Source organism: Ambystoma mexicanum, chromosome 2q (genome assembly GCF_040938575.1).
Source record: "Ambystoma mexicanum isolate Mex_15411 chromosome 2q, UKY_AmexF1_1, whole genome shotgun sequence".
Taxonomy (NCBI): Eukaryota; Metazoa; Chordata; class Amphibia; order Caudata; family Ambystomatidae; genus Ambystoma; species Ambystoma mexicanum.
In genome coordinates, this window is record NC_090924.1 from 441,870,797 (window position 1) to 441,891,588 (window position 20,792).

The window sequence follows — 20,792 nt, forward strand, 5'->3', positions numbered from 1 at the left end:
ACTAATCTGCCAGGGTGTGTTAAGCTAGAATAAGAACAGTAGGTGCGGATACCATATTGAAGTAGTGAAAGAATGCTAATATGCTAGGGTTATACAGTACATATACATATAAATATAGATATACAGTGTGGGGAGTAATACCGTAAAATGTATCAACGAGCTCAGATCAGTGGGCCCGAATGCAAAGAGACATGAGCTTATATAGAGCAAGATGCAATGCAATACAGTAGGTCAGCAAGTCTGGGTACGTTTGGTACTCTGGATACAGGATAATGTATAGTTAGTATACAGGGTTATCCACTAGAGGCAATTAGTATCAACATATTAGTTGATTAGGAGATGGCGTTCTAAAATCAAACTGGGCAGTCTTAAGAGTACAAAATTCCTGAGGTGCAAAATTAAAATAAATAAGTGTTGACATAGGTGAGGAGGCGCTGGGTAGTATAGTATGATATACTGCAACATAACACAAATTCTTGTAGCGACCTGATTTAAAAAGTATCAGTAGGGACATGTTTAAGGCACATATACACACGTGTTTCCAGGTGCTTCAAGACAAGATGGGCAGTCGGGGGGGCATGGGAAATCATAAGAATACAACAACAAAGGACCGTTATATTGGCCTTGTGACAATTCCACTGTGCAAGTGCATGACAAGGTGATAAGTGCAAGCGTGTGAGGGATTGAGAGAGAAGTGCAGGAGTGGGGTACCCCCATGGGTGGGGGCAGGCAAGTGCTGGTCAGGCCAGGGAAGCAAGTGCCAGGGGAACGAGGGGGAGGGGAGGAAGAGTGCAGTGAGCAGGGAGGACTTAGTAGGGATAGTCAGGGAAAGGGAGCCCTAGGGCAAGTGTTGGCAAAGGATGCTAGAAGGGACTGGTGGGCTGGGTGGGCTGGTCACTGTATGAACCTGAAGGGACCAGGCCCAGTCACTGCAGCAGGTGGAGAGTTTAGCATGGGAGGGGGAGAGGGAAGGAAGAAGAGAAAAGGAAGGTCTTGAGAGGTTTCTGGAACTTAAGGTCCTGCTCAATTCTGAGGGGGTCGGGAGTCTGTTCCAAAGGGAGACACCAGCCAAGGAAAGGGATCTTCCTTCCACTCTCTGCTTGGAGAAACGTTCGACTTGCAGAGAGTTGGAGACAGAAAACCAAAGGAAGCTCGCTGGGAAGTATTTCAGGAGAGAAAGCTAGATGTAGAGAGGTCCCAGGCCACAGACAGCCTTGTGGATGAAGCATGAATTTGATCCTTGCAGTCACCAGGAGCCAGTGGAGATGGTTTAGGGGTGGAGAGATGCAGTCCCGGGGCTTGAGGCCATGGATGAGTCTGGATTAGTTGGAGGGGGCGAAGGAAGAAAAGAGGAAGGTTGAGGAAGAGGCTATTGCAGTAGTCAAGCCTAGAGAGAACCAAGGCTCTGGAGAAATTGAGCTTCTGGAGGAAGGTGAGGAAAGGTAGACTGCCCCTGAAGAGATGAAGCTGAGAAATTGACTAAATGTTGGTCTAAGTGTTAGTAGCATCATTGGCTGACCATCATATGGTAGGCATACCTTGAACTTCCCTCTAAGTACATATAGTACAGATTATAGCAGCATAACAGCAGCAGATTGGCTTTTGCAACAATCTATGCTCACTATTGCTTAGGCCATTTTATTGGTTGGCACTCTCTCCCAACCTTGGACGCTCAGCTCACTAGCGGCACGTAAGCAAGTTCAAACCCAGGTGCAGTGAACAGCGTCAGACTACTTCCAACTTGCCCAATTAGTCTACCATCTCTCATCATCCATGCCTTCAGCCAACGCTTCTCCTTTGTACTTGAGTTTGCTGGATGTTCTCTCTTCTGGAACTTTAAGGGAGTTAAGGTACATCAATATCTTCATCTGGGGCTCATGAATAGGCCTTGTCTTCTGGTCTTGCACCACGTGTGAAGAGACCGTGATTTTGCCAATGTTGCCATTTATTTAGTGCTACTTGATACACTTATCCTGGGTGTCATTACCATCTTTGCCCTCTGGAGACTTGTTTTCTCCATTTTACATATGCTTTTCTGCATCTTTAATTGTCAATAATTGGCATTCACAAATATTCTCTCATGTATTTAATCTAAGAGAAATATGTGCTGCAGACATTGCTTATCCTTGTTGACTCCCCTTGTACCCCTCAGTAGCTTCTCGCTATGGCATCCTTGATCTCTGGACAGCAGCTATTTTTTGTTCATGCTCAAAAGTGTATTTTCAGCCTCTGTCAGCTCCGCAGCCCTGGTCTCTCTCCTTCAAGCCTTTCGCTTACTTCTATTCAGAGCCGGCATCCATCCTTTCAATATCACTGCTTCACCCGTGTTATGTTTTCTACTGCAGCAAGCCTCTATGTGACTCATCTACCTTTTGTTTCTGCGTTCATACTTTCCCTAACCATCTAGTTACTTATCTTCTTTGTGCATATGGTTTCTTCTCACTTGTATGTATGCTTACTTTTGTTTTTTTCAGTCATCTCAGTGCGTCATTGTATGTTCTCCTTATGAGATCACTTTGCACCTGTCTGGTTATCTTTACAGCTCCTCGATATTCAGTGGTGGTTGCAAATCTCCTGCTACCACTTCAGTTCGAGGGTACATTCAGTAAAGTTGTCTGAGTGCATAACGTCTCTCATACACTCGGCGCAGTATTGGAATTATACCAGTTGTCATACAGAGTGTCTACTTGTTATTCATCCAATATGTTGGCAGTGAGGAGGTGAGGTCTATCAGTGATGTGCACGTCTGCTCCTCTACATACCCTCAAAATACATAGAGTTTATTGCCACTATACTAGCTTGACATGCAACAAAGGTTTGATTGTATGTTGATAGTTCAGCGGACATCGAGCACAGCAATGAGCTGGAAGTTTGCAACAGACGTCTTTTAGTGAATTCTTATTGCATTCTGTGACTTCTACTTTTCCATTCAGGGTGTGGAAATAAAACTGCAATTGTATTTTGTTTGGCTCTGCATGTTTCTATAGGGATCTACATGTTATTAGGTTGCTTTTCTGTGGAATTTGGGAATTATGCAAGTAAACTCTGTAAAACAGTATTATTGTAGACCTTGAAATCCAAAACCTTAAAATGTATAGCAGGTACAGCTTGGAAGGTATGTGGTCAAGTGTCTAAATTGAAGATTGGGTCAAAATCCCCACTTCCATCTTTAACCAAATTGTATGATCCTGGGCAAATAATGTAATTACACAGTGACTTAACTGCAAAAAGGTACGTCCTTAGAAGTGATTAAGTTCACACTGTTCCACAAATTAGTGCCATAAAATGGGACATATTTTGTGGTTTTGAGAACAAACCTGTGTCCCCTGGTTCCTCTCTGCAAGAGGCCCATGAGGCTGGCACCTGGAATTCCATTACTGTTGCACTGGCCCTCCCTCAGTCCCATATCACTTGATTTGGCATGCAGATGTACAGTTCGAGGGACAGTCAGAGCATCAGGGATTCTTCTGTAGGGGACTGACTGAGGCAGGACCAACAATTTGTATTTAATTGCTTAAAGCACAGACCTTGCTCGAGAGCAGCAGAGCGCTGCACTGAGTGTGTACTTCAGCTGGCATCTCTTAATGGCAGCACAGTACAATGAGTTGAGGTCAGTGTGTTGGTATGTGCATCCACTGCAGTTTGTCCTTGGTCAGATGTTATTGAAAAAGCCATGTTTTGAGAGATTTGCGTAATTGGAGAATTGCAGGGGCATTCCGAGCCAACACCGGGATCGAGTTCCAGAGGGTGGGTGCATGAAAAGAGAAGGATTGTGTGCAGGTCCTCTCTTTGCAGACAAGTTGTAATGCAAGCCATTGGGGACACTGGTGTGCTACTCGGACTGCTTTGTAGATGATACTTGCAGTCTTAAACAGTATCCTGGTCTGGAGAGGAAGTCAATATAGTTGTCGTAGGATGGGGATTATTCGGTCAAATTTCTATGCACCCGTAATAAGACATGCTGCAGCATAGTGGACTGCTTTTAGGGGGGACAAGTGAGCAAGTGAACAGCTGGGATCCCTGTCAGGAGATTATTTCCCCCATCGATTTGTGAGACTACAAGGGTCTGCACTATGGTCCAGAAGTCCAGCAGCGGGATAAAGGGTTTGATTTTTTGAATGGTGCGGATTCAGAACCAGGCTGTTTGGCCCTTCTTGGCTATGTGTTTCTGGAAGGACAGGCTGCTGTCAATGGTGAAGCCTAAGGATTTGGCTGAGTCTGAGAGTTGTGGATCAGTTCCTTCTAAGCACAAATCATTGAGTCATTGTTGGACAAGTTGTTTTTAGCAGGCAAACCGATGGTGACAAATTCAGTCTGGGATGGATTCAGTTTGATGTAGGCATTCGACATCCAGGACTGGATGATGTCTATGCAATCGCAGAGACGAATAATGTCCTGTGCGCTATTTACACTCATGTACAACTGAGCATCGTCCAGGTATTGGTGGATGGCTATATTGGGATCTTTGAGGACAGTGCCCAGAGGCTCCATTCAAAGGTTAAAAAGGGTTGGTGAGAGGAAGGAGCCTTGGGGCATGCCGCAGGAGACCTGAAGTAGGTTAGAATGCAACAAGTTAATCTGGATGGCCTGGTGTCTGCCTGAGACGTAGGAGGTAATCCAATTCAAGACAGTGCCAGAGAATTCTATCCTGTCTGCAAGGAGAGAGGGAAGGATGCAGTGGTCAATGGTGTCAAATGTAGCCGAAAGGTCAAGAAGGATGAGGAGGTATGAGACGCCCTTATCCATGCTTTTGAGGGCATCATCCACCACGAGGAATGTAGCTGTTTCAATGCTACACTTGAGGCGGAACCCTGACTGATAGCCGTTTAGGAGGTGGAGTTGTTTGATTCAGTTTGATTAATGTTTGAACATGAATGTCCTCCTCTGTTGCTGCCAGTCACCAAAGTTGCTTGGCTCAGCCAGAGCACTGCTCCACAGGAGAATGAGTGAAACACTTGGCTGTGTCCTGTTACATTATGTTATTGTGTCTTGTACAGAATGCCTGCTGTCATTTTCACAGTTTGTGGAGCGTAACTCAAAAGTGAGCCATAGACCAGAGGGGCGACAAACCAGAGCAGACAAGGACCAGAGGGACAATTGGCCAGGGCAGCTAAGGGCCATAGAGGTGATGGACTAGAGAAGAGTGACTCGCCATGGAGTACAGGACTAGAAGGATGATGGACTAGAAGATCATCTCTCACAGAAATAATGGTTGCCAAATGTCCCCAGGTCATGAGAGACACCCTATCCCACTCCTGGGTTTTGTTTTTGCCTAAGTTTTACGTCAGTCCATTTTATTCAATTGTAGTGCCTGCAGCCAGATGATTACGAAAAGGTGGGATAGGGTAGGGGACTAACATAGTAGCAGAGGGAGCAGCCCAAGGATGCTTTGGTGCAATGTTGATGAGTGCAGATCTGAAAAAGTAGGGCTCTATGAGGACTTATGCTGTAGATGGTTTTTGAGCTGCCTAGAGCAGATGTTAATGTGTGCTTCGGGCTGCTAATGTGAACTGTTAGTGTGCTTGTCTGTGGTGTATGTCAGAGTAGTGTTTAAGGACTTTGGAGACTGGTACTGATGTTTGTGGTGGGTGGGAATAGCATTTCATATTAGTAGTCATTTGTATAGCTCTTTTAGCCCATTTGTAGTGCGCCTGTGGTGGGAACGTCCTCGGTGGACTGAAGTCCAAAGTGTGGGAAGGTATGTGAAGGCTAGAATGTGTGTGTGCATTGGGCCAAGATAAGGAGTTATGAGGGCTGGCCGGGCTCCAGGAAAGCTACCGATGAAGACAAGCACATGGGTGGGTGCTGAGTGGGGGGAACATGTGTGACAGCAAGAGAGAATCGTTAAGTGTTTAGCAAGACCGAATTTTGTCGTAGGTTGTCACTGCATTCAGACAGAAAAGAGGTGTTGCGAGCAGTGTTTAAGCCTGTCTGGGAGTTATGTGACCAGCAAGACTGATTTTTTGTAGTAGTAGTTGCTGCGATTCTACTGCCTGCGAGTGGGTACCTGTGCCTGTGGCCGAAGTTCAATACAAAGGTGCGTGCATGCGTACCTTGAGGCTCGGATGGAGACTTATCTTTGAAGTAGTTGGGTGCTAAGGTCAATTGTCTAATCAACCGCCAATAAAACAGGAGCTAATGAAGATTGCACACGAAAGGTCAAGTCCCACCCTGTCCACTATCCATCCTGCCATCCCACTCCTATCTTTTCGTATGCAGCCCTAGTAGCATAAGCTCCACGTTTCTACTTTCACAACTGCTAACAAGAAGTGCTCAAATGAGATAGATGATTCAGACTGAGGACTAGGAGCTCCCTCGCAGAACACGTGGATGTCACAAGTTCATATTTCAGACAGCAGAACGCTCCTTCAGAAATGCTCCAATCGGAAGCCTTAGGAAGCAATGCTCGAGCATACTCGTCCTTAGCACTTAAGGGGTTAATCTTAAACTGTTGTTAGTAGCAGTATCAACCGCGAGCCCAGCACTTTGCGCCCCCAGATTAATTTCAGTCAGGAGAAAGTTGATTAGTTAAGTCTTCTGGTGAAAGAGAGTGGCGTCCCCGCTCCCTCCTGCTGCCTCAGCAGAAGAAGCCTAGTGCAGGGCTGCAAAGAGCTGATAAAGCGTCCCCTGACTAAATCTGTGAGCAGGATTACCAGCGTTCCCCAGGCAGGCATGGGGGCAGGGGGAAGTCCTGGGAAAGAAAACCTCATCAGGCAGCCCCCGGTTTCCTCCCCACTGAATGTAGCCAGTGCTTAAAGTGGGGTAAGAAACTGAGGGGGAGTGGGGGGACTCACTTGGGGGCGTGGCTTCCATGATGGACATGGTCTGAAAAATACACAAACCATAGTAAGGTAAGCAAACAAAAATATAACTGTATGCAAGCATTTATATATTTGTATGTATACCATGGTTTGTATACTTTTCAAGCAATCTTTTATAAACATAGAAATATGCTACATATTTCTATGTTTATAAAAGATAGCTTGAAAAGTACACAAACCATAGTAAAGTATACAAACAAATATATAAATGTCTACATGTATATATTTGCGTACTTTACTATGGTTTGTATACTTTTCGAGCCATCTTTTATAAACCTAGAAATACGTAACATATTTCTGTTTATAAAAAATGGCTTGAAAAGTACACAATTCATGCCATCTTTTATAAACATAGAAATATCAAGCCATCTTTCATAAACGTAGAAATATACATATTTCTATATTTATAAAAAATGGCTTGAAAAGTGCACAATTCAAGCCATCTTTTATAAGACTTTGCTAACTGACAAAGACGCCTCGGGCTCAGTGATCTGTGCATAGCAGAGCAGACTAGATCACTGAGCGCGAGCGGTCAAAGATGCCTCAGTGACCTGGGAAGGGGGTAGGGAAACAAAGGGACCGTTACTTCTTCTTGTGACCCCTTGCAGGAGGGATCGCGAGAGGACATTACAGTGACTGACACAAGTGCCAGCCAGCCACAGCGTTGCTGAAACTGCAACTTCCAGTTTGAGCGACGATGGGGCTGGCTGGCACTTCTGTCAGTCACAGCTTGCCTGACTTGAAAATGTCAGGCACATCTACCGTTGTGCTGTGGCAGGATAATGTGCCCGCAATGGCGTAGTGGGACTGGGGAGGCCTGGCAGGGCCCCGGCTCAGCCCCATTGTTTGGAGACTGCTGGGGGCCCGCCTGGCCCTGCCCTAGTTAATGCATTGGTTGCAGCACCCTGATAAGATAATGTATTCAGAGCTCGTGCCTAGACATTTTGTTTGAGGGGTGGCGGCTATGGGGGAGGACGGGAGGGAGTGGCAACAAAAAAAGTCCTATTTTAAGTATAGCGACTTTCACACAGATGGGGCCTCATTACGAGCATGCCGGTCCGGTAACAACGGTGCCGTTAAGCCTACCAGCACCGTTGCTACCGGACCGGCACACTCCGAGTCTGCGGGCTGCTGCCGTCCCACCCGCCAAGTCTGACCTGACGGACGGGACGGCACCCGCCCGCAGACTTTCCGGGAAGCACCGGCACCATTATTAACGGTGCCGGTACTTCCGTCATCCGCATTCCCATTGAGTCCTATGGGACTCAAATGGGAATGGGGATTTGCATTGTTCTGGCGCCTGACTTCCAGGAACACCGGGGTCGTAATCCCCTGGTGTTTCCGTAGAGCCAGGTGCTAGAAAAAAATCACAACTCCGGCAGCAGCCTGCTGGTTTTACCGGCACGGCTACTGCCGAAGTTGTAATGAGGCCCATGGTCTTTGCCAGGAGGGGTGTCCCTGGAGCACCCACGTACTCGGCACCCCTGATTCAGAGAATCGTAGTACCTCATAAACGAGGTGAGGCATATCACCTGGCAAAAGTGACCATTGCCTTCTGGGTGAGGGCAGCCGAATAATCCAAGAAGAGGCGCGCATCACCTTTTAGTCACAGGAGGCCATGATAATGTTCTCAGTGACACTCAGTGCCTCCTATCTGAGAGGAGAACATGATAATGCTAGTGTATTCAGAGTCGATTCCTATGTGAGGACAAGCCAGAGGCACCCATTCACTCCTTAGTAATGGGAGGTCTTCCTGATCCAGTCAGGTGCACGTGCCCATTGCCATTCCAGTACTGGGAGCCCCTGGTAACTATTCTGCCAGCGTGTCTTGACTTTACTCCTCACCAGTACACACGTGTCCCTAGCTGTGCCTCTCTCTCCCTCAAAACATGCCAACTCTTAGCATGTTATTGTGTTTCGGAGCCTGTGGACCCATCATGTCTCCAGATGTTCTCTTGCACAGAAACTACCTGCTGAAATCTCCATGCATCCCTTCACAGGAGTGTGAAGGATGGACTGTATTCGCTTAGCTGTCTAAGTCTCAGTGGCTGGCTGGGCTCCTTAGAGATAATAATCTAAAAACAAGCACTGACAATGCCAACAGTTTGGTCTTTTGTGTGGGTATGGGTAAGGCACTTGCCAGGCACAGCCGTAGTGTTATTAACTGGCCATTGATGGGGGCAGGTGAGGAAATGGTGTGAGTACCTGGGTATCTAATAGCTGTGCCTTGCAAATAGCTTAATACTTATGCACAAGTCAAAACGATTGGCTTTGTCTCCGAACTTGAGGCTGGAGAAAAACTTGCTCAGTTTCAGGAAATCACTTAAGACTGTACTGTTCAAGTGACTGATTCTTAGAACCTGGGCTTCCCTCCTGAACCGCGTCCTGTTCCCTGTCTGTGTTGTCCTGTGTATATGTGCGCCCCTATGCCCGCGGGCATCCAGCGCATTATAAATTGATATATAAATAAATGCTTGTTTTTAACAGGACAACATCGTGCTTATAAATCGAGTGGCTGGATATAGACCTGGTTTACCGTTTATTTCACCACATAGAGCAGGTTCTGCGGCCTTGTTGCTTCTCAGCAGAGGGTCTCTCGTGCGTTTGGCAAATGTTGAAACACTTGGGGCTTCACCCTCAGTTAGGAAGTGTAGCCCAGATGTGGGTCTCTTGCTCTCTGTGCCTAGAAGGATGCCACACCTTGGCCGCATCTCACCAATTACGTCCAACGAGGCAGCACTATGTGTCTGGGGCTGCTGGTGGCACACCTCTTCAGCAGTGAATGGCAGAACTGGCGTGTGAATGGGCGTTTCGATGATAGCATGTCTCAGAGAGCTAGAACTGGATGGCACACCCTCCTGAGTGGGCACCATCCCATGGGGCAGGTTATTCGGCCTTGCTTGCTGTCATTCGAAGGACTCTCACATTTATGGCACATGCCATAGAGTGCTTCTTTCACCTGCCATTTGGTGGGGTCATGCTATGCCAGGGGTTGGATCCAGCATGGATGCCATTTGCCAGCATATGGCAATTTGGGAGTTACTGCCATGTTATGCCAGTTACAGCCTCATGTGACAAACATAATTATTATATGCTAAATATAGCCCCATACTGCAAGGTTTAGCCTCCTACATGCAGACACTACTATATTATGCCAGTTAGGGCCTTACATGCCAGGTGTAGGCATAACAAGTAAAATGCAAGTGGCACATCTAAGTGACGGCTCTTCCAAGCATGCCCTCAAAGAAGAAATATACTCTGCGCAGCGAAATATTGAAGGCCGGGAAACGTACTCTTAGCCCAGTAAGATCTCTTAAGGCTTAAAGCAGAGCGCCTCGGGCCAAAAAGGGCAAATTGGACAATATATACAGCACCACTACTACTTCACAACAGAAGCTTACCGGGCAGTGGGATATTGCACTGTTACCTGGAGTGCCTGTGGTCGGAGCTACACAAACCACTACTGTGAACACCCAGACTGTACAGACTCTCCAGCCGACCGACACTCAGTGCCCGATTGCTGAACCCATGGAGAACGGCAATACTAGGCTATTCCATTGTTCGGCGACTATGGATAATAATGGTTCACAACTCAAATTGTGTAGAAGCCTTAAAAGTAAGCCGTCAGACCCGGCACGGTCTACTGCAAATTGTGGTGATGACTAAAATATCTCTGCCAACCCAAATCTGGAAGCACCCGTTTCCCCGCTGAAGCCGGCCTATGATTGCAGTGGGGACGAGGCAATTTCTATCGCCATTGATCACATCTCCTCTGATAGGAGGGTGTCTCTCCACTTCTCCAACAATGACAGTACGAAGGGCGCCTCAAATGAAACTGGTGTGACAACCAGTACCTCTCACAATTAGTAGTAGGGAAAGGTGTTGCTCGGGAAAATGAAGTCGAGCACTTGGCTGACTGTGTCATAACCAACAATGCGATTATTCACTCCGATACTCTTAATATGGTGGCAGCCTCAGAAAGCGATGCCATCGGTGCACCATGCAATGAAATATCTATGATTGCTAGGCCTCGTATTTATGTGACCAAAAACAATGCCAACCTGCAAATGCCAACAAAGGTGATATAAATAAGAAAAGAGTAGCTTTTGTGAATTCATCTCTACGCTGGCCAGCTGATAGCTTTGGCACTCTAATTATGATATCACGCACTGTTGGCAACCGGGTGGTCATAAAAGATCAGGGCGATGGCACTTCTCGGCAAGTTTTTTTGCATGGACCGATGGATAAATGGGTACGCTGCGCCCAGACAAATACTTCAAACCCTATTTTAATGGCTCCGACGGTTACAAGAAAGCAGCCTGACCATGTCAGCACAAGTACTGTGGGCACTGGATCTACTAGGCTGTTACAAATGCCATTTCTTTCTCCAGTTGTGTCTGGTTCCGACTATTTACAGGACCACCCAATCCAAACTGATGCACATTTTTATTCCTCAATGGGTAAACTAGTAAAACTGGAAGAAATCCATCACAAAAGAGAGAGACCCTTTTTCAATCGTACTACTCTTCTCTCTCTATGGAAAACTCTTTATTGCTTGGCTGCAATTACAAACTATGATACTGTACATATCGAATTGCCGAAATGGTACACAGTTTGCTGAATTGGGCACTTACTGAATTCAGATCACCCGCTGTGGCTTCGTTATTATTGACATGTCTTGAAAACTTGAATCACTGGGTTTAAAACGTATTAGCTCTAACATGAATAATGCAAAAAAATACTATTTCTATCCCAACGCTTCCACGCTGGGTAGGTGCTCGAGCGAACAGCTTCCTTCTCTGGAAAAGAGGAAAATCTATCACAAGTCGGATTGCGTGTGCTCCCAATTTGGCAATGATAGGGGGATTGGCTTTAGAGAAAGGGACCCCAGAGTCAGGGGTGCGATTTGACTGCAGCGGCACAATGCTGCACTTAATTGTCTATGCTGGAAAACACATGGCTTTCGCTCTTTCCATGTTCACCCCACAGGTATTGCCTTGATTGGAGAGAGTGACACATTTCTGCTACAGGAGACTTGGGCCAAGGATGCATTCCTTATTGATGGCTTTAATATATGTCATAATCGGGCCATACGAGGGTAAAGATGCCGACCATGTGGGGTATAGCAATTGGTGCCCAGGCCAAATATACACTAAAAGTGTATGCTATGGAAATACCCTCACCTTATGTCATGGCCACCACCCTCATAGCTTCCCATAACAAAATCCTTATTTTTAACATAGACGATCCCCCAGGCGGTATGGAGACGACAGAGATTGTTACTAACATCGAAAAAACATTGGTGGCTTGGCAAGAGGTTTGCCCCATTGGAGGGATCATCATTGCAGGGGATTTGAATGTTCCTAGTTTGTTGCAAAGGGGGACTGTAGAGGTGAAGTCAGACATCCTCACTCAAAGCGCTTCCCCCATGTTGCCTATATGTTGGGAACCAGAGATGACGACATGTGCAGTTCCAGTAAGAATGACAATACCGCAAAGAATCCTCGAGAAAAGGTATCCATTAAGAAAATCTTACATAAATGCATGAAGACATAGTGTCCTTTTGGATGAGGTACCAGAAGAAATGTGCAATTGAACCAGAAGAGGAGCCTGATGATGTCATACGACGTAAGAGCTGACGCATCCAGAAAACGAATGAGGAAAAGAAACATAAACATTCTCTAAGAACTGAAGAGAAGAAGGTAAATATGAGCAACGTTTCAGGCTTGAGATGAAGATGCTCATGCTACAGAAATGCTGAATATTATGTAAATCTGTTTACACGTGTACAGTTGCAGAAACACAAGTAGGGAACGGTAATCATAAGGCTGGCTACGTAGTGAATTAGATTGTGGTGATGCGCCAATGTATATACATAGGAATTAATGGAACCTCGATGTTCCACAACACACTTTAGCAGGTTCTTGAACCCTGTAAATAAGAAAATGACTTTCAAATGTGTGGCGCAGTTGGAAATGACTGATGGCAAGGCGAGTTTTGAGAAATGTTGGGCTGGCCCAGGACCAAGTAAACAAGGCCACAGTGAAATGGATGCCTGTCAAAAAGGTTACAAGGAACGTGAGAAAAAAACAGGCTCCTGTTTGAAGCAGTATGAAAAAACACTGACGGCGTTAAAGCTTCATCATTTAATAGTATTAAATGCTGCAAAGAGCTCAAAAGAGTGGTCTCCAAGTCACATAGGTGAGATCGAAATAGCTTGGTTCAGGCTGTGCAGAAACCAGGAAGACAGAGCAAAGCTACACTCCCTTTATTTCTCAGACAAAGGCAACATCTACAAGGCCAAGTTCAAAAGATTAATTGTCTGACAGACTGTAGGAGTGTTGATAGACGATGGGCTAATTAGTGGGGAGGCATGATCACGCCAAACCTCCATGCACCTGGAATGGTAGCCTGCGTGCTGCTAGCGTGTGGAATATTCCAGAGGGTTACAAGGTTGCCAAACCAATCATAGAGGTTCATTTAATGAAGAGCCCCATAGTTTGTAGAATCAAATGATCGTTGTGTATTTAGTGAGGATGATGATGACCAGTTATTTGGGATGGGTTTAGATGCCCACCTGACTTAGATACCCAATTATAATCTCCGGCTATATAGAATGTATACCTAGATGTTCACTGAAAGCCAATCACCATTACTCATAAGTTTTGTAGTTTGCCACATAGTGTGACATCAGTAATGACGAATTCTTTTATAAAAGAGCTCTTTTTTATGAAATGTTCTAAGATCGAGCTGTGTGGCATCGGGTGTAGCCTGTTGTACTCCCTGTTTTAGATCGTTGATAATCAAACCGAAACGCACTTTGCCAACTCCCTAAGTCGTATTGATTATTGATGTTTGAGTAACTTCTGCATCCCCATATACCTCTCAGTATTGCTACCTCGTCTTAAAGGGCTCTTGGGTATAAGAGTTCAAGAAGAAGCTGGTGACATCACGAAAGGTGAATATGACGCACTGAAAAGGATGATCAGAGAAGAAAATGCATAGACGATAAAGAATCTAAGGTCGAAGTGACAAATCGAGTAAGCTTTATGTGCGGAACGAAGAATGCACGTGTGAAACACACTGAAGAAAACTTAAGTCATATTTACAATTGTACAGACACTGCAACGTAAATATTTGAAGTATTCTTATGGCTGGCTTTAAATAGTATGTAGACTGCAGGCAGTGCCACCTACATGTATATAAAGTTCTGGACATTCCATGACATAATTTAGTAAGCGAGTCTCCGGGTAAAGAGACGGATTAGGGCTATATGTGTTGCAGCAAAGAAAAGGTTAAAACTCAAAGCAAGACCGAATAGGCTGCCTGGCTTGGTATCAAGGCCTGAAAGTAGTGAATAACTGGTTATCCGCTGCTAAGAACAGTAGAAGTGAAAAGCCAAGGCATCCCTTGTTAAGTTGCAAAGAGAGAACACCATGAGTGTCGAGTTTTTTCATTAAAGACTATAAATTGCTGGAATATGATCAAATTCACAGTCTCTGATCACGTGAGCTGAGGATGAAAATAGACGAAGAGCATGAACCCGATTGGAGATAGTGAGTGCCTATACTCCCTTTTATTCCCAGAGGCAAAAAGTTACTACAAGGCCAAGTTCAAAGACTGTGAATGGCAGATGGCATCAGCGATGAGAGATACTGCTCTAATTGGGTGGGGAGACATGGTCAGGCTCCCCCACGAATACCTGGGTACCAGCTTACGTGCTGCTAGGGCATCAAATATTCCAGAAGGGTACAACCATGCCAGCCTATTGTAGAAGACTGTATAATGTAGAGCCTTATAGTTTGAGAGCCTATGAAATGTTGTGTTTCTAGTAGTTATCGAGGATGACTTGCACTATGACTTGCACTTGGGGAGGGCAATAGTGCCCGCCTGACTATAGAGGCCCAATCACAATCCTATCCCACATAGAAAGTTTACTTAGATGTTCCTCTTAAGCCAACCACAGTCCAGTGTAGGTTTTCTAGTTTGCCACATAGTATGATGTCATGAATGACGAATTTTCATTATATAACTGTGATTTTTACAAACTGCATTGAGAATTGAGTACAAAAAAGAAGGTGGATGAGGCGCGCACTCCCGGTCCTGGTCAATTAAACCTGTTGCAAAAAATAAGTAGCTGGGTCACATCCCAAAATGGACAAATATTCACAGGGTTAGATCCATTCTGCTGCAAATCAGGTACTCAGTATTAACAGGGTTAGATCCCTCAGCTGCAGTTCTGTGGTCTGTAGTTGTTCTCCTCCTAGCGCTTTCTTATCTCAAATAATCATCAGGGAGGCTGTTGAGCAGGTGTGTCTAATTAGGCTCAAAGGATTCTGGTAACTGTAGTGAAAAAGTTTTTTTCTGTTCAGGTGACCAGCAACCGACACTCCTCCAAAGCACAAGTCCTTCCCAAATTTGGGGGAGGGGAGAGAACCATCTTTATGATTCTCCAAAGTGGGGCACAGTCACCCCGTGGCGCTGCCTCTGGAGCCCGGGACTCCCATAGCATTCAGTACAAAAAAGAAGGTGGGTGAGGCGCGCACTCCCGGTCCTGGTCAATTTTCACTACAGCTACCAGAATCCTTTGAGTCTAATTAGACACACCTGCTCAACAGCCTCCCTGATGATTATTTGAGATAAGAAAGCGCTACGAGGAGAACAACTACAGACCACAGAACTGCAGCTGAGGGATCTAACCCTGTTAATACCGAGTACCTGATTTGCAGCAAGGGATCTAACCCTGTGAATATTTGTCCATTTTGGGATGTGACCCAGCTACTTATTTTTTGCAACAGGTTTAATTGACCAGGACCGGGAGTGCGTGCCTCACCCACCTTCTTTTTTGTACTGAATGCATTGAGAATTGCTGTGCAATGTCCGTTGATGTCCGTTGTATTCCCTGTTTTAGAGAATTGTTAATAAAACAGTGATATTTTCCAACTTCCTGAGTGGGTCTTGTTATTTAGTCTGAGAAGTTATTCTCTGTCCCATCCATAGTACGACATGTTACCTTGAGTAAAAGAGCCCTCGGGTTCAGCCTTATAGGGCAATAGGCCCATGGCCAAACCAAAAACGCAAAATGCTTGCGTGGGCCAGTTTCTGGGGTGAAAGTGGGTCACTTTATTGGGCAATGTGGGCCAGTTTGATGAGTGACTTCACTATGCAGCTAAAAGTTTTTACCAGTGTTGCTGAATGAATATGCTTTAAAATGTACAATTTGCATCACATTTTATCAAAAACCTACCCCTTGGGTACAATTGTATGCCCCAGTCCGACCCCGCATGTGTTGTTTCTGGAAACCACTCGGCTTGGTGACAGTACCCTGATTTGCAGTGGAACACCCAGAGTATGCTAAGTAGGTACACCCACTAACCTAAGGGCAAATATTGTGCTTAAACAGGGTGTTTTCGTACTGATAGTACGGTGCGCAACCAGGCCTGGACTGGCTTATAGGGAGCTCCAGCGTTTTCCCAGTAGCTCTCTGCACCCTGGCCCTCATTTGAGTGGCTACCTATTTCATTGCCAAATTCTCTCATAGGAAAAGTGTGTCCTCCTGTGCACAACTGCTCGAACTCCAGCTTTTGGCTAATTCGTATTTTGAAAACAAGATATTTGGCAGGCAAAGGACCTTGGGAATCACGCCTAAAAAAGAACGTACCTGTTGGGTGAGAGCAAAGGGTATAGTAATTGCTGCATGAACAATCTCAGTATACAAAGAACGGGTCAATCTCGGTCACCAGTAGTTTATAAAAGGCTGCAATAATCAGAGAAATAAAAGGACGTTTTAAGGACTTTGTGGCCACTGATAAAGTCACCTGTAGAAACATTTCTTCCAGCTGCAGTTAGTGGTGGGAACTAAAATCAGGCAGCAACCTACGGGCTCATAATGTTAAGGGTCTCTGGCCATGCAATCCCTTTCGAACACTCCTTAAGAGGTCTCTGCGTCCATACAGTGGTAGAAGTGAACCTAACAAGTAGTGGACCTGTAACTCCAGCGGGGAACAGAGTAGAAAGCAAGGGAGCAACGTGCAACACATGTTCCCAGGGTTGCAGTCATGCTGGTTGACAGCCAATGGAGTTGAAACAGATTTCACTTTAGCTGTAACTGATATCCGGTGGTAAAGTGGAAAGGTGTGCTTTGACTTCACAAAGAACAGTTCCGGAATGGAGAAAAGGGTTGCAAAACGTAGTGGAGCTGTAACAGTAAAACGTACAAGTAGTGGAACGCCGCTCCCGACCGTCCCCGCTCACTTAGAACACTGCATCCCGACTAGAATATAGTGTCACTCCCAGGAGGAGCGAAAATGAGAATGAGCATTGGATGGCATGCTCTGGACGAATACGAAGAGTGTGGCTGTGGCTGGAGATCCCACGGTTTGGCCTGAGCCAAGGATTCAAACCTGTGTTGGTGCTGGTGTGCCCGATTTCTTAGAAGACATCAACATTGTATGAATGAGGGTTCGATGTTGAGTGGACCCTTCTTCTGCAATGTGGCTATAGAGGCCGCAATGGGTTCAGTGACTATACTCTGGGTGCTTGATGAAGGAATGCATCAACAACGCAATGACCAACCTTCTAGCATAGACGGCGATATGAGGAGTTCATGGTAAGCAACCATTATTTCGTCATAGTGCATGTCAGGAAGAGAGAGTCAAAGCAGGGACGGAATTTCACTAAAATGCCAGTGGTAGCGGAAGTGACATCCCACGACCCTTGACCTCTGATGACATCACAGGAAGTGATGTCATTTGACCCCACCCGAAAGTGACTTTACGGGAAGCGATGGAACACAACCTTTCATCCCTTGACAAAACATGACATGGCTTCACATAGCATTGTTCCTAAGTACACCACGGAAAATACGGTTACGATATTACTGTAAGGTGATATACATTTCATACAAGAATGGATAACCATATGTATCATTAAAATCAGTGTGTATAGGCCCATATTACCAAGAATGAAAGCAGACGTCCAAGGCCAAATGATAATTATGTGTTATTATACAGCACCTACGCTTAAGCTCTATATACAGAACAAATATACATACAATATCACCCAACCTATGTTGGTACTCATCAACCTCTCAGCAGGATGAACAACTGAGTTGGTCTTCCTGTGATTCGAACCTACAACCTGCAGATCACACAAACATCGCAGCAGCGAGTGGTCAACCCACTGAGCTATCTTACCACCTATAGCTATTTTACCGGCTACAGTAAAATTAGCAATTACATGTCTGAATGTTCTCAAAGTCAGAAAGCAAATTACACTCTGTAATGGATACCATTAAACTGGTAACTGAGATTTAACAGCAGGCCAGTTCATCTGCCAGTCTGGTGCAAAGTTGGCCACATGCCAAGCCTGCATGGATCTACTTTTCATGCTTCAGAGGTTGGCAAAATACATACCATTTGGAGGGTTCATAACTGTTAAAGAATTTAGAGTAGCGCAAGGAAGTCAGCGCACTCACAGAGCATCCTGTACTCTGGGCACTCGTTACCACATGCATGCAAACAAACATCCTGAACAGCATGCCAGGGAAAAGGGAAAGATAGATACATTACAACAAAGCATTCATTGTGGCACAATGCACTCAAGGGCCACTTCATGAGCTATGGTCAAACATTTCTACACTGTACACAAGCTTTTAGGGACAAGGATTTTGTCAAGTGATCGAGGACACCGAGATGGAACATCTTGTGATGATCATAACAGAGACAATGGCAGAAAAAAACATGCTATAACTGCAACTTGCGAAAATCAAAATACATAGGGCCTGATCACGACTTTGGCAGTAACCCTTAAATCTGGCGGTCGCACTATTACCTCCGGATTTAAGGGTCCGCCAAGCCAGGACTTTGGCGGATTTCACCCTAGCTCTGAGCTGGGGGGAAATCCGCCGAGAATTTGCGCTATTACCGCCGGCGGTAAGAGCGCGAATTTTCCCCATTGAGCCCAATGGGGAATGGGGCATTCCCGAATGGGCTCAATGGGGAATTACCTTACCGCCGAACTCGTGATCTGGCGCTATTAGCGCCGGGGAGTTCGGCGGTAGGGCTAATACCGCCGGCAGTAAATCCACCGGCAGTAAGAGCGCGAATTTTGCCCATTGAGCCCAACGGGGAATGGGGCATTCCCGAATGGGCTCAATGGGGAATGGGGAATTACCTTACCGCCAAACTCGTGATCTGGCGCTATTAGCGCCGGGGAGTTCGGCGGTAGGGCTAATACCGCCGGCAGTAATACCGCCGGCATTACCGCCAAAGTCCTGATCAGGCCCATAGTCTGAAATGGATGCTTATTCTACTCTAAATGCTTTTTGAAACTTTTTGTTTGCATTGTGAATTTGAGGTGTTTAAAATCAGATTAAATCAGTGACTCACACCTGGAAGTGTGCCTGAAATAAACCGTTAATGAGTCTTTCAATTATTGTATAGAATTTAAGAAAGACACATTATTTGTTATTCCTATGATTTCTTATTTAGGGTCACTGCTCAAAGTGTTACACTTTTGGAACTCCCTATTTTTTCAAGAGGCCTGAACAAGCAAGCCAGCCACTCCAGAAACAAAGAGCCACATGGCGCTGGCCACAGCCCAGGAGCGTCAGTTGAAGAAAAAAAAAGAAAACCTATTTTTTTAGGGGCAGCAAGGGAGACCACCGGGGTAGCTTGGGGGTGGGCTCAGGGGTCACAGGTACGACCACTGGCGACCCCCAAATGACATCCCTGAGGCAAAGACAGCTGCTCGTTTTTGACAGCTCTCGTGTATGTCATGTGTAGATATGGCATATGGATATTCAATACATATTGGTCATGTGTCATCACATACACATATCACATATGACTCTGTAGATATGGTTAAGTTGAACTCCGAATAGAAAGAGATTTTTGGTGGTTATTATAACTTTGGCGGCGATCAAATAAGCTGGACAAATCTTTCCAAGACAAAGATATTCCTCCAACTTTTTATTTCTTTGGAACGTTCCATGCAGATCTGTTCAGGAAAGTTATATCAAGTGTGGGACCCCAAAACATGCCTTTCCAATGCAATGTTTCATGGGCTGACCTTTGCTCTCACCAACAACAACAAAACCCTTGAATGGATTTTCACCAAACTTGCACAAGAAGCTCACAGCTGCTCTGTATCACAATCCCTAGTTGCTCGAGTCTGGCCAAAAACCTCATTCAGGTGAATAGTATAGAAACTTGGCACCCTGGCATTGCTCTTGCAATACTGAGGCATACTGTACAATAGGAATACATCACTGTAGTGCCCCTATGCCTTATCCGTTAGAGTGGAAAGCTGCAAACCTATAAGGTGTCAAGTTACGCAATTGCCATAGGATTGCTGTAAAATAATGCAGTTACAGGAGGGCAGTGCCAAAGGACTACACATCTATGGTATGCCCAAGCAGCAGCGCTACCTTTTGAAGAAAGCACTATAGCGCCATCTTTACAATATTACCACTGACATTATACCACAAAGAGCGTAAAATCACAACATGATGGTCACAGGAGTGCTGCACTACAGGAACACCAAATGCACACACCTGGCATAGTAAATTAGCAATAAGTGTGCCAAAACAAGCGCAATTAGCAGCTGCGCATTCCAATGTAGGAAGACGGTGCCCTAGGTGGGCCGAGTGAATAACCATGGATGGGGAAATGGGAGAAGAGATGCGGGGGGTAGGGGGAACCCCCCTTCTGAGCAACATGAAGGGAGGGACAGGAGGGCATGCGGAGCAAAGCATCAAGGGAAAGACTGCTGCGCCAAGCGCTGGCGCAGGAAACACATGTTACTGCATCACCCAAAGACATAGTTGCCAACACGACCCATTCCAACCTGTAGGTGCTCATCCTGGTTGCTTTCTCTGCATTCTGGGACTTGTAGTCCGCGTTTTATAATGGGAAAAGTGGAACTACAAGTCCCAGCATGCAAAGAAAAAAAACAGGATAAGCACGTACA

The 20,792-nt window shown here is 45.6% G+C and overlaps 1 protein-coding gene across 5 annotated transcripts in view; it reads right to left on the bottom strand.

The window, feature by feature from the left end:
- The window catches only part of LOC138569486 (metabotropic glutamate receptor 8-like), a 647,717-nt gene that overhangs the window by 263,996 nt on the left and 362,929 nt on the right, over window positions 1-20,792 (bottom strand). The window lies entirely within an intron of this gene.